Genomic DNA, 13,904 nt, shown 5'->3' on the forward strand with positions numbered 1-13,904 from the left:
GCAAAGTTTCTAGCAGAGAGGAAAACATTAGTGCTTAAATCTGACCATACACACAAAATCAAATTGAAATGATGTACCTTGTTGGCATCCAGAGGAAGCTGAGACTGCAACAGCACCATTAAAGAAGCCGTTCATTTTGTATCATCCTGAGGCCAAGATTAACTAAGCCGATGAATAGACCTGTTGATGAGGTAAAGCATCAGTCGAAAAGCACAGCGGAAAGAAATCCAATTAAACAACCATATTTGCATGTCAGTACATAGGAAGGAAATGAGTTCGCAAAAAAAAGAGAAGATGAATAAGTACAAAAATAAACCTTTGCTGTGGAGAGTCATACGCATGGTTAGATAAGATAAATCCTCTAGAAAGATTGAGCATAGGTGAGTACATTGCAACTATGCTGGTAACATATACTCTTGTAAATGCGATGAAGCACATGCCTAGACCTTGTGAACCTGAAACTCATTTTTTTCTTCTCCTAATGTTTGGTTCTCGTAGTACAGAGGAGTGGACCTGGTGGGGCCAAAATGAGGCAAAAAAAAAAAAATCATGGATTCATCAACCTCTCTCTTTTTTGCGAATGAAAATTTCGATTCATCAACCTCTCTCTGCATACTCAACTCAAAATAAAAATCAAGCGCGACTCCAAATTTTAGTTGGATTTCAACAAATCTGCACGGACTGTATACCTCCCCAAGAAAGAAAGCTTCATCCTACACGAATCCGAAAACCTAACCTTAGGCCGCAGGTCCGACGGGGAACAACAAAGCGGCCGAGATGAATCGGAATCGCAGGGAGGAGGGAGACGGGCAGGCTTACGGAGCGGTATCCGCCGTGGCGGGCGTGCGCGTGGCTGCGGGCGTCGTCGTCCTCATCGTCCTAGGCGTCGTCGTCGATGTCCTGGTGGCGCTACGGGGGCGACTGCAGCTGGTGGCCGGCGTCCTCATCGACGACGTCGCCAGCGTCGTCCGGCCGAAAGGAGTTGTTAGGAGCCCGCGCAAGGGAGATGGCCGCCGCCGATGGAGCTGCTGCGCAGGCATGCGAGTCGACGCGTGTAACATCCCCGCCTAAATGCCCGAGTTGAGCCGAACTGAATAGTGATGGGCTGCGCGTACTGTAGCTGCAGGGGTACCGTAGTCGCGAGCAAGGTAGCGGCGAGTTGGGCCGGGCCACAGTTGGGGTTACTGTAGTTCGGGTACTGTTTAGCCAAGGTTTAGCACAGACCAACTTAAATAGTCAGGCCAAGGACGCGTAGTAATCTTCGGTTAACCATTTTACGTAAATCGAGGACGAAAGCGTAAGCGGGTTGCTACATAGGTGGGCCCACCTATCGATAGAGTGGGCTTGGGCCGTGTGCCGGGCTTGGGGCGTTACAACGCGGTTGTAGCTCAGGTGCGCACAGTGAGGAGGCGACGTACGGGGAAGCGAGGAGGACCACGCAGGGGAGCAGTGGTGGAGGAGGATTTTTTTTTGCCTATGTCTCGAGACTGATGGAGAGGGAGGAAAGGGATAAGTTTCGTGGGACTACGAATACCACAACGTTGATGGTTCCAGAAGTGGAACAGCGAGCCGTAAAGGAGCGAGGGGATCGGATGGCTGGGCGGAGGATGTACACACGATTTGGCTTCACAAGCATGCAGCTTTGGTATATAGGAATAAAGGTAATGGTAGATGTGGCTGAAACAGTAATTACCAATGGACTAGGTTGAATATGGGTGACCTCCCATAGTATTTCTATGCAGATCGATGTTGGCATCCGTTTGGCGATCTTGTTCTAATATTGTTTATTTATAGTCTAGTATTATATTATTATAGGATGTCAACAAGAAGCCCATAATAATTATTTCCTCTATCTCAAAATAGAAGACGCGATTTGACTTGTGGTATTTAAGATTATACTTTGACTGTTAATTAGTACATTATATATAATCAATGGCAACAAGGAAAGTATCAAAAGTATTTCTAAAGACAAATCTAGTGTTATCACTATTGTACTATAAAATTTTTATATTACTAGACTAGTTGTTAGTCAACGACGATAAAGTTTGAATTTTGAAATACATCTATAGTTTATATTTTTTAGGAGGGAGTATTGTTTTATAATACGTGAATAACTGAAAAACATGAAAAAGAGTTATGTAAAGTTTTAATAATAATAATCTACTACAAGTGCACCTATGCCGCACAAATAAATTAGGGTGACTAATGACAATTCAATTATTTAAAGGACTAACATGTTACATTGAGTATGAGTAGGTACATCAAAATGATGAGACTATTACGCTCAACAACCTCTAATAAAAAGCAAAAAGGAGCGCAACACGTGGATTTTTGAAAGGATCAGCAACAACAAAAACTCTATATTCAACCAACATGAATGCATCTAGCTGAATATACTCAGCATCAATGTATGCTGTATTCATACCGGTTGCATCCCATGATTTCAATGTGGAAGGTTTTGAAAGCTCTAGTTTGGTTTTAGTGAATTGATGAAACCCTAAGTGCTAACCTAGTTTATCAAGTGATCATGAGATAGGTAGCACATTTCAAGTGGTGAAGCAAATGAAGATCATGACATGATGATGGTGATGCCATGGTGATGATTAAGTGCTTAGACTTGAAAAGAAGAAAGAGAAAAACTGTCGACATAAAATTTTTGTCTCTGTATCGAGGTCACACGCAGCAAGCCGAAAGAGTCCGCTCGATGGAGCAGATCCGCCTAGCTTCAGCGCAAGGGTGGTCGATCCTACGTAATCCTCCTGAGACATGCCAGTCAATTTGACCCTGCAATTGACAAGGAGAGAAAGCTCATCAGTAATTAAGGGCGGAACGTGCCGGTTTTGCCAGACAGTCCCGAATATGCGGCTCTGAGAGACGATATGAGAGGAGATCGACTGAATAGTCGATCCCAGCATATTTGCAAGAATGAATCAGTTAAAGCTCATGGGGTTGTATAAGAAGAATCGGTTGTCATTCAGGATAAATGTTATTTAAGCAAATATTAATCAATAGCAATAAGATATCAACAGTGATCGGTTTGTACTAAGCTAATGATTATTAGTAACCGAACTCCTCTTTATATAAAGAAACAATTCAACATCACTTAACCATTTAATAAAGATAAATCTAATGAACATGTTAGATCTCATCTATCACTATGACCAGTGGGGCATGAGGCAGAATCATACAGGCCATAGAAACAACAATAGACTCGACGACCCTAACTCATTACTAATATCAGTAGGGCATGAGGCAGAATCATGCAGGTCGTAATACAATAACAAGATCATGGGGGCTAACACATCTTTCAACTTATCTCTACTTCAACAATCTTGTGATGTGAACTGTTCGTGAAAGCATTCGATATTGGTTAAACAGCCGATTCAGGCATAGCGCATAGTTAAGGTCATGTCTTCTCAGGAACGGGTCTATCAACCAGCGATCCCTACTCCATGGTGTCAACAGTGGGGTGAGAGGTAAAATCCCACAGGCCGTGATGACGGGCCATGAAACGGTTCTCGCTAACCGATAGATCTACTCAAGATCGAATATGCCTTAACCGCATGCTATGCACGATTAAGATTAACGCAAAACAGCCGATAAAAACATAACTCATCGCTTAAGATGTAGATTAGATCATTTTTAGATTAGCAAATGATGAGTTAAACAAGATATAAGGCCGATCCAGATCAATATCAATCAGGCAGAGTGGTATTACTGTAATTAGATAAGCAATGAAAGCAATAAGCAATATCGGTAACTTAATAAATCTACCAAAGACTGCCACTCTAAGATAGAGTCGATAACTTGACCTTGATCCAATTCAAGCAGTGGGGTGTGAGGCAGAATCACACAGGCCATACTTAAATTAGGCAAGAGTCGATAACTAGCTTATACCAGAGCCATGTGGGGGTCGACCGGATCAATGCAGCCATACGAACAGAGGTATAAACCATGACGATACTTACAACAAGCAGTGGAGGTTGACCGGATCGATGCAGCCATACTTACTGAAGAACTCACTGAGATCTACTCTACTCCTACTCCTAAGGAGTGGCCGGAGCTAAAAAAAAGTAATTGACTTATATTTGATTGATTGATTGATTGATGGCCTTTACAATAGCCGGGGTTTGGTATTTATACCCGGAGTCTAAAAACGAACCATACTCGAGTACGACTCAATACAATCTTTGGCATTAATGAAAACATTCCTAATTTAAGATAACTTGGACTATAATCTTTTCCTTTTTGTAGAGTCCAGCATGTCTTATCTCAGCGCCGATCATAGCCTCCGTCGTTATCTGCTGGTGCTATCTGAAGAAAGCCGATTCTAGCATTGCATTCGAATCAGCTGGTTTTGATTTGCATGCAACTGATCCCCTGCTGTCATGATCTTGGGAGCTCCTGAGCTTCTGAGATCCTTCTTTCCAAATTCTAATGTAAACACATGCCCCCTAATTTTGGGATAAAAGTAATTTTATTCTAAAATTATCGTATCTGCATCCCTGATTGGTCCACAGTCATGGGTAGAGAACCTTGATCTGGGGCCCACTATTTGTCGCCGCTTGCGTTGATTCATGAGCCCATGCCTCAAAACTTCTTACAAGAGCATCACTATTTCACGGGCACTTGGATTCATCTTCCCGGGCTAGCTATAAAATGCCTATCCAATCCCGGCGAGAGCAACTCAACTATTCAGCTATGTTTCTCTTCTTCCTGCCCTCTCGAGCTCTAACTTCACCGGACCCTCCATGGTTCATCTCTTTGCTATGAAGATCTTGAGTGGTTAGAAGAATTCTTGTGTATAGAGTGATTGTGTCTCATTCTAGCACCTTGTCGAGCAAGAGAATTAGCTATTGCAGCTAGAAGAAGTCTTGTGATACCACCTGAGTCTTCTCTCCATGCTCGCAAAGCTATTCTAGTATTTGCAAGGGCTAAAATGTGTGGACACTTTCCCCTTGTTTGCTTCATCAAATGCCCACTGGGAGAGCCATAGGCTTCTTTCCTGCAATTCCCAGTCACCGAGAAACTAGTTAGGCGTCTGTTAAGCGGGCGGCCTTTCCCTTTCTTCTGACATAAGTTTGCTAACTGGTCAATGTGACTTAATTCATGATAACCTTTGGCCTCATGGGGATCCGGACTCCCTTCAATCCAAAGAAGTCTTGGGGGGTTAATTTCTAGTCAATGTAAATCCTTTATACTCATCCCACGATGTTTTGTAATCTAGGGAAGCAATAAGTCCGAATCTGTTATCTCTTCGTTATCTATCCCCTGAAATCCCAGAATACCGATCCGTTTCCATATCTGTTTTTAGTTTTCACATTCTCAGCGAAATCTATCTCCTTGCCTCCCCGGGCTATATATACGGACCATGGCTGGGGCTTAGAACGCTACCTGTCTCATCTCAAACCTTCTACGTCCTTAGTATAGTTCCTGCTCTTCTGCAGGTTTGAGATCATGGAGAACAGCAAGAGACCTACTGAGGAGGCTCTTAACGAGCCTGCATCATCACGCTAGTGCCTTCATCGCCGGGAAGGTGCCACTCAGGATGTCCCCATCATTCTAGAGCACAGGGTCAACCCGGCTCAACCATCGGGATAATCTTCAACATTGATTCATCGCTAGCTCCCTAGTTATCCGAGGAGGCAGATCAATAATGTCGATCTAATCGCTTCCATCGATTGGACTGATCAGAGTCTATCCAACTACCTTTCCCTCGTGGAATTGACTCTGGCCATGATTCACATCCGATCGTCCTCCGAGGCCGACTTGAGGGAACAGCTGGCCAAGGCTAAAGCCAGAATCATAGGTGAGAAGGCTACCACAATCTTCTTAGCTTTTCTTAACTTTTGCTTTTGAGATTTTCTGATCATCCCTTCCTTTGAATTTTTAGATCTAATTGTTCAGTTAGAAAGCCTTCGATTAGCCACAGATCACATGGCGGGGTTTGTCAATGCTAGGGGCGCTGTTCTGGCAATCCATTTGCATGACATTCCAAACTGCGTTAGGGAGGTTGCTCTCCATAGTGTTTGTCATGGCGCTGCCACAGCGTTGGCTACTACACAGGTCCGCTCTGCCCATAATCTTCAGCTTCTTCCTCATGGTTTTCTGAATTCGGTGCCCCCGGGGATCATGAGTGTTTGACTAAGGAATTCTCTAGCGCCGCCAATTCTGTAGCTTTCAATACTTTGGCCGATGATGTAGTGAGCAAATTGTTCTCCAACCTGTAGCTTGTAATAAGTGATTTTTTAGCAAACAATTCCCTCGTCATGAATGATTTTCCTTTGTTTTCGCATTTCGTATTATGCATATTACTTCATCCATGCTTTCTTCCCCCCTATAGGCGATACACATTATACCGACTTTTGTTCTTTTGGGTTTATTTTTACACTAAAGGCGATACCTTTCTGACATCGGCTATTAGAGCTGTCAACCGAACAAATCGGTTTTTAACTATTAATCTAAATGCTGGGATAATATTTCTTTAGATATTTCTTATTGATTGCTCAGCCGAACTCTTCTTATCCTCCTAGTGTCTCCAGAATATATGCATTACCAGGAGCACAACGTTTGATCCGATAAGGCCCTTCCCAATTAGGTGACCATTTGCCGAACTTACTGTCCTTTGACCTGATCTGCAATTTTACTTTTCAGACTAAATCTCCTTCAAAAAATTGCTTATTCTTGACATTTTTATTGTAATATTTTGTGACTCTCGGTTTATTGGCTTCAATATTTTCGAGAGCACGCAGCCGAAGGTAACTTAAGCCTTCTAAGCCATCCATCATAAGATTTTTGTAGACTTTGGCTGTCAAATCATTCTGTAACATAACACACCTCGATCCAGTCTGAATTTCCCAAGGAAGAACCGCATTATGGCCATACACAAGTTCGTAAGGTGATGTTTTAATTGATCCATGATAGGCCATCCTGTATGCCCATAATGCCTCATTAAGCGTCGAATGCCACTTCCTTGGCTGTTCCTCAATTTTCTTCTTGATCAGCTTAATCATAATTTGATTGGACGCCTCTGCCTGGCCATTAGCTTGAGCATAGTAAGGAGACAATTTTAGCAGCTTGATCCCTATACTGGCAGCAAAATCTCTAAATTCCTCTGATATGAACATGGTCCCTTGATCGGTAGTGATGGTTTGAGGAATTCCAAAATGATACACGATATGCTCCTTGACAAAATCAACCATATTTTTTTAAAGTTACCGCTTTTAGGAGAACTACCTCAACCCATTTGGTGAAGTAGTCTGTTGCCACCAATATGAACTTATGCCCCTTGCTTGAGGGTGGAAAGATCTGGCCAATCAAATCAATTCCCCAGCCCCGAAACGGCCATGGCTTGATTATTGGGTTCATGGCTGACGTAGGTGATTTTTGGACATTACCAAAACATTGATAGTCTTGGCATCCTTTGTAGTATTTAAAACAATCTTCTAGTATTGTTGGCCAGAAATATTTAGTTCTTCAAATAATTCATTTCATCTTATAAGCCGATTGATGAGCCCCACATATCCCTTCATGCACTTCGCCCATCAAAACCTTGGCTTCTTCTTGATGCAGGCATTTGAGTAATGCCCCATCGATTGTTTTGTAATATAGTTGATCATCCAGTAAAACATATTTAGTCGATTTATACCTTAGCTTTCTGGTAGCTTTCTGTGATGGATTTCTAAGGTAGTCGACTATCTCAATTCTCCAATCATTATCTGAGGCTTCATTACTCAAGATTTCTTGAATCACTCAATACCCTGAGGCATTTTGAGCCAAACGGTTAGCTTCCTGATTCTGCGCCCTCAGAATGTGTTGAAATGAGACATGATGAAATTCCCTAAGCAACCTTTGGCATTCATCATAATATCTCCTCAGAGTATCCTCTTTGCACTCATATAGGCCTATCAACTGATTAATAATTAACTGTGAGTCTCTAAATATTTCAATCGCTTCAGCCTTTATCTCATGAAGAAGTTGAATCCCTTTGAGAACAGCTTTATATTCTGCTTGATTGTTGGTAACCACTGGTTCGGTTGGAAAAGCAAACTCAAAATTTGCCCCCCGAGGCGAAATAATAACAATACCAATGCCACCACCTTGTTTACATGATGACCCATCGAAGAATAACATCCGGGGCACCGGCTCTACATGATTCATGCTTGGCTTATGATGTTGGGTGACGAAATTAGCTATTACCTACCCTTTAACTACTTTAGCCAATTCGTATCTCAAGTCAAACTCTAATAACGCGAGAATTCATTTTCCTACTCTCCCATTTAGTATCGGCATCAACAACATGTGCTTGATCACATCAGCCTTGGAAATAACCGTGCACTTGGCCGATAATAAGTAATGCCACAATTTGGTGCAAGAGAAGTATAAGCACAAGCATAACTTTTTGGTGGGAGAATATCTTGTTTCTGGATCTAAAAGCCTCCTACTTAGATAGAAAACCACTCGCTCTTTTCCTTCAAATTCTTGTATCAGGGCCGATCTAATTATTTTGTCATCGGCCGATATGTACAACCTGAAAGGCTTACCTTGCTGAGGAGGGACCAGCACGGGTGGATGCTTCATATATTCTTTTATCTCCTCAAACGCCTTCTGTTGCACGTCACCCCATCTAAATTCTTGATCATTTTTTAATTTCAACAAGGGAGAAAATGGCAGAACCCTTTCTGACAAATTTGAAATAAACCTTCTGATGAAATTAATTTTGCCAAGCAAAGATTGCAACTCTGTCTTAGTAGTCGGGGGTACTGTGTTGTCAATTGCTTTCATGCTCTTTTGACCAACTTCGATTCCTCTCTCGTGGACCATAAAACCCAAGAACTGTCCAGCTGATACTCCAAAAGCACACTTATTAGGATTCATCTTTAGACCATGTTTTCTCGTGCATTCCAGAGTCTCCCGCAAATTAGCCAGATGCTCTTCGTATCCTTTTGATTTTACCATCACATCATCAATGTAGATCTCAATAATCCTGCTGATCAACTTATGAAAGATATAATTCATTGCCTTTTGATAGGTGGCACCAACATTCTTTAGACCGAAGGTCATCACAACCCACTCGAACAAGCCAATTGCGCTGGGGCACCTGAAAGCAGTCTTCGCTATGTCCTCCTTAGCCATGAAAATTTGGTTATACCCTATGTTGCCGTCCATGAAGCTAGTAACCTTGTGCTCGGCTGCTGCATCTACTAACATATCGGCTATTAGCATCGAATAACCATCCATGGGTGTGGCTTTATTTAGATCCCTGAAGTTAATGCAAACCCTTAGTTTTCCATTCTTCTTGTATATAGGGACAACATTCGATATTCATTCTGCATATTGGCATGGTCGAATAAACTTTGCCTCTAGTAGCCTTTCAGTCTCCTTTTTAATATCATCAAGCACGTTCGGATTGAATCTCCTTGGAGCTTGCTTAAAGGGCCGATATCTAGGTTTGATTGGCAACCGATGTTCAACAATTGATCGGTCTAAACCAGGCATCTCGTAGTATTCCCAAGCAAAGCAGTCTTTAAATTCTTTTAGTAAATCAATTAATTCTCACTTATACTCTAGATCCAATTTAGCACTTACGTACGTCGGCCTAGGCCTGTCTCTAGAACCAATGTCCACTTCCTCCAATTCATTGGCTGATGTGAAGCCATATCCCAGTTTACCATCTATACCATCTATTGGATTATCCATTAAATAAAATTTCAAAATCGACTGCTTGGATCGGTTGTTGGCTTTCGCCATTGATTTTGAATTCTGATGGCAACAAAAAGGCTATTTGAATATTAGCCGATGGTTGCTTTCTATTGGCTATTTGTTTGGCACACCATACTTGAGTTTTGCTGGATGCCTGAGTCTATTCTATTTATTTATTCCTTAGGCGCTGTACCCTTCTCTTCTGGCTCCTTGTTAGTCCCCCGGGGTACCATTGGCCTTCCCGCCAAATGTATTCTTTCTTGTTGCTTCCTTCTTCATGATCAGCCCAGTCTTGGTCAACAATTCTTTTTCCCAGCCGGTCATGAATACTTTTATTTTTTGAGCACCGATCCATGTTATTGTGATAATATGCATCCTAGGCATGGATAGACCGATGGTTGATTTGAGATTGCCTAAACTCCCAATATTAATTGTTGCATTCTAGACAATCATGTTTGGTAGTTAATTTCAAACCTTCGTTCCAGCAGTATCTGAAGAAAGGACAATTCCAGTGCAATTTAGCTTGTTCCCTTTCATACCTCTCTTCTTCTAATTGATGCTGGTATGCTTGATCTTTTAATCAACATTGATAATCATTTTCCTTCTGCTATTGCCATTTATTCAACAGAATTCAAGATGTGACCCACGGTTTTGATATCTCTGCTTTCGAGGTCTCCCTCTGCTCGTATTGGCTCTTTTGTTCGGCATGACGTCTTCTAATCTCTCTGTACTTATCAGTTGATATTTGCATCTTGGGATCAACTGTTCTAGCTTCTCTTGATTTAGCCAATGTTAGAACCTTAGTTTTTCCTTTGAAGAGCCTAACATCAACCATATTTTGATCTCCTGGGAAAGGATTATCATCAACTTTTATCTTCCGAGGCGTATTGAACTTGAGCCTCCCTTGCTAAATAGCTCTTTGTATGTGCTACCGGAAAATTCTATATTTATTAGTGGAATAAGAAGTAGCATTATGAAACTTGCAGAACTTCTTATTCTTGAACTGTTCGGGGGGGCAACATAACATGATTGTCCGGCAATTTGATCTGGCCCTTCTCAAGTAAGAAGTCAAAAAGCTTGTCTGATTTCGTGACATGAAAGTCATAGCTCTCCTTAACTCATCCTCCCTAAGGATTTGGCACCATTACTGTCTTCTTGCCCTAATTCTATTTAGCTGTAGCAACCTCCTCTTCTTCATCTTCATAGCCATCTTCAATTGAGTATGGATCATAAGCTTCGGCTACTGTAGTGCTCTTCTGGAATCAGGTATCTCTACGCATACTCTGAAATTGACTATTGAGCGCTGCTACCCATTGAGCCAATTGTCCCAAGTTATCAAACTCTTATCCTAGCAGCTTTTCTTTCCACATTGGCAGTATTCCTTGGATGGCTAAAGTAGCTAGCTAATCATTGGGCAAGCTCAATGAGAAACACAGATTCTTAGTCTCTCGGAATCTCTGAAGAAACTCAGTGCCTGATTTATTAGTCCTCTATCTCATGGTTGTCAAATCGGTTATTTTCTTCTCTCTAGTCCTAGTGTAAAAATATGTATGAAACTTCTTCTCCAAGTCGGCCCAATTGGCAATGGAGTTGACTGGTAATGACGAGAACCAAGTGAAGGTCGGCCCTGATAGGGACAAGGAGAAGAAACGAACTCGATGGGCATCCTCAACTGATGCTTCATCCAATTGTGTAAGATATCGACTGACATGTTCTATTGTGCTTGTACCGTCTTGACTAGTGAACTTGGTAAATTACGGGAGCCTGTAATTTATAGGAAGGGCGACCAAATCATACCATTGTGGATATGGACATTTGTACGAAAAAGTCATTCCTTTTGGCTTCAGACCGAACTGATTCTTCATCATCTCGGTCACCTTGAGCAGCAACTCGTCAGCTTGTGGATTTGGATTTCTTAATACTTGCTGACTAGTCTGTGGATTGAAATCCCACATGCCTTGATATTCTGGATTTGGTATCATGTGGAGGGTGTTATAATCCATGCCATAGTGATAACCTTATGGAATCTTAATCTATTGGGTCCTTTGCTGGCTTGCTGCTTGAAGTCTCCGATTATAGACATAAGGATCTATATCCCTATGGATCCTTTAAATTGATGGTGCTATCTTCTGAGCCGACGATGGTATGTGGCCTGATGTGCCAAAATTGATCATCTAGTTTTGACTTTGCCCTGCCGACTGCTGCACATGCTGTACTGACGGTCTAGGATTGTATTGTATCTGATTTGTAGCAGTACCCAGAGTTTGTTTAGATGAACCTTGAAGTGTTTGGACGTCACCATTACCACCCGGTGCTGCTTCTTGATGACTGGTACTGACTTAATTAGTCCATTGAGTCGATAGATCTAGAATATTATAACAAGTCGATACAACCTGACCAACTGGAATTTTATGAATTGCCTCTTTCATGGCGTTGTGAAATGCGTCAATGAAAGCTTTATTGTGGCTTGATATGGCATCACGGACAGACTTGTCTATGGCTTTCATAAAGAAACGCCTGTCTTCAGCTTCGACCGTATCTGTCTGCCCATGTAGTAGAACTCTTGGTAGTGGAAATTTCTGAATAATTATGCTATCACGTGTTTTGGTGTAGGACAACAAATACTTCTTCTAAAATTCTTTCATAGCTTTGTTGATGGTATCCTTATCTTCATCAGGCAGGTCTTCATAATGTACCATAAGGATGCTGTCATTGTTGTGAACTGCCATGACGATTGTGGGGTCCCACCGGGTGTGCCAAAATGTGTGTCGACACAAAATTTTTGTCTCTATGCCAAGGTCACACGCAGCAAGCCAAAAGGGTCCGTTCGATGGAGTAGATCCACCTAGCTTCAGCGCAAGGGTGGTTGATCCTGCACAATCCTCCCAAGACGTGCCAATCAATTTGACCCTGCAATTGATAAGGAGAGAAAGCTCATCAGTAATTAAGGGCGGAACGTGCCGGTTTTGCCAGATAGTCCTGAATGTGCGGCTCTGAGAGCCGATATGAGAGGAGATCGACTAAATAGTCGATCCCAGCATATTCGCAAGGATAAATCGGTTAAAGCTCATGGGGTTGTATAAGAAAAATCAGTTGTCATTCAGAATAAATGTTATTTAAGCAATTATTAATCAATAGCAATAAGATATCAACAGTGATCGGTTTGTACTAAGCCAATGATTATTAGTAACCGAACTCTTCTTTATATAAAGAAACAATTCAACATCACTTAACTATTTAATAAAGATAAATCTAATGAACATGTTAGATCTCATCTATCGCTATGACCAGTGGGGCATGAGGCAGAATCATGCAGGCCATAGAAACAATAATAGACTCGACGACCCTAACTCATTACTAATATTAGTGGAGCATGAGGCAGAATCATGTAGGCCATAATACAATAACAAGATCATGGGGCTAACATATCTTTCAACTTATCTCTACTTCAATGATCTCGTGATGTGAACTATTCGTGAAAGCATTCGATATCGGCTAAATAGCCGATTCAGGCATAGCGCACAGTTAAGGTCATGTCTTCTCAGGAACAGGTCTATCAACCACCGATCCCCACTCCACGGTGCCAACAGTGGAGTGAGAGGCAAAATCCCATAGGCCGTGATGATGGGCCATGAAATAGTTTTTGCTAACCGATAGATCTACTCAAGATCGAACATGCCTTAACCGCACGCTATGCACGATTAAGATTGATGAAAAATAGCCGATAAAAACATAACTCATTGCTTAAGATGTAGATTAGATCAGTTTTAGATTAGCAAACGATGAGTTAAATAAGATATAAGGCTGATCCAGATCAATCTCAATCGGGCAGAGTGGTATTGCTGTAATTAGATAAGCAATGAAAGCAATAAGCAATATCGGTAACTTAGTTAATCTACCAAAGACTGCCACTCTAAGATAGAGCTGATAACTTAACCTTAATCCAATTCAAGCAGTGGGGTGTGAGGCAGAATCACACATACCATACTTGAATTAGGCAAGATTCGATAACTAGCTTATACTAGAGCCGTAGTGGGGGTCGACCGAATCGATGCAGCCATACGAATAGAGGTATAAACCATGACGGTACTTACAACAAGCAGTGGAGGTCGACCAGATCGATGCAGTCATACTTGCCGAAGAACTTGCCGAGATCTACTCTACTCCTACTCCTAAGTGGTGGCCGGAGCTAAAAAAAGTAA

Source organism: Miscanthus floridulus, chromosome 8 (genome assembly GCF_019320115.1).
Source record: "Miscanthus floridulus cultivar M001 chromosome 8, ASM1932011v1, whole genome shotgun sequence".
Taxonomy (NCBI): domain Eukaryota; kingdom Viridiplantae; phylum Streptophyta; class Magnoliopsida; order Poales; family Poaceae; genus Miscanthus; species Miscanthus floridulus.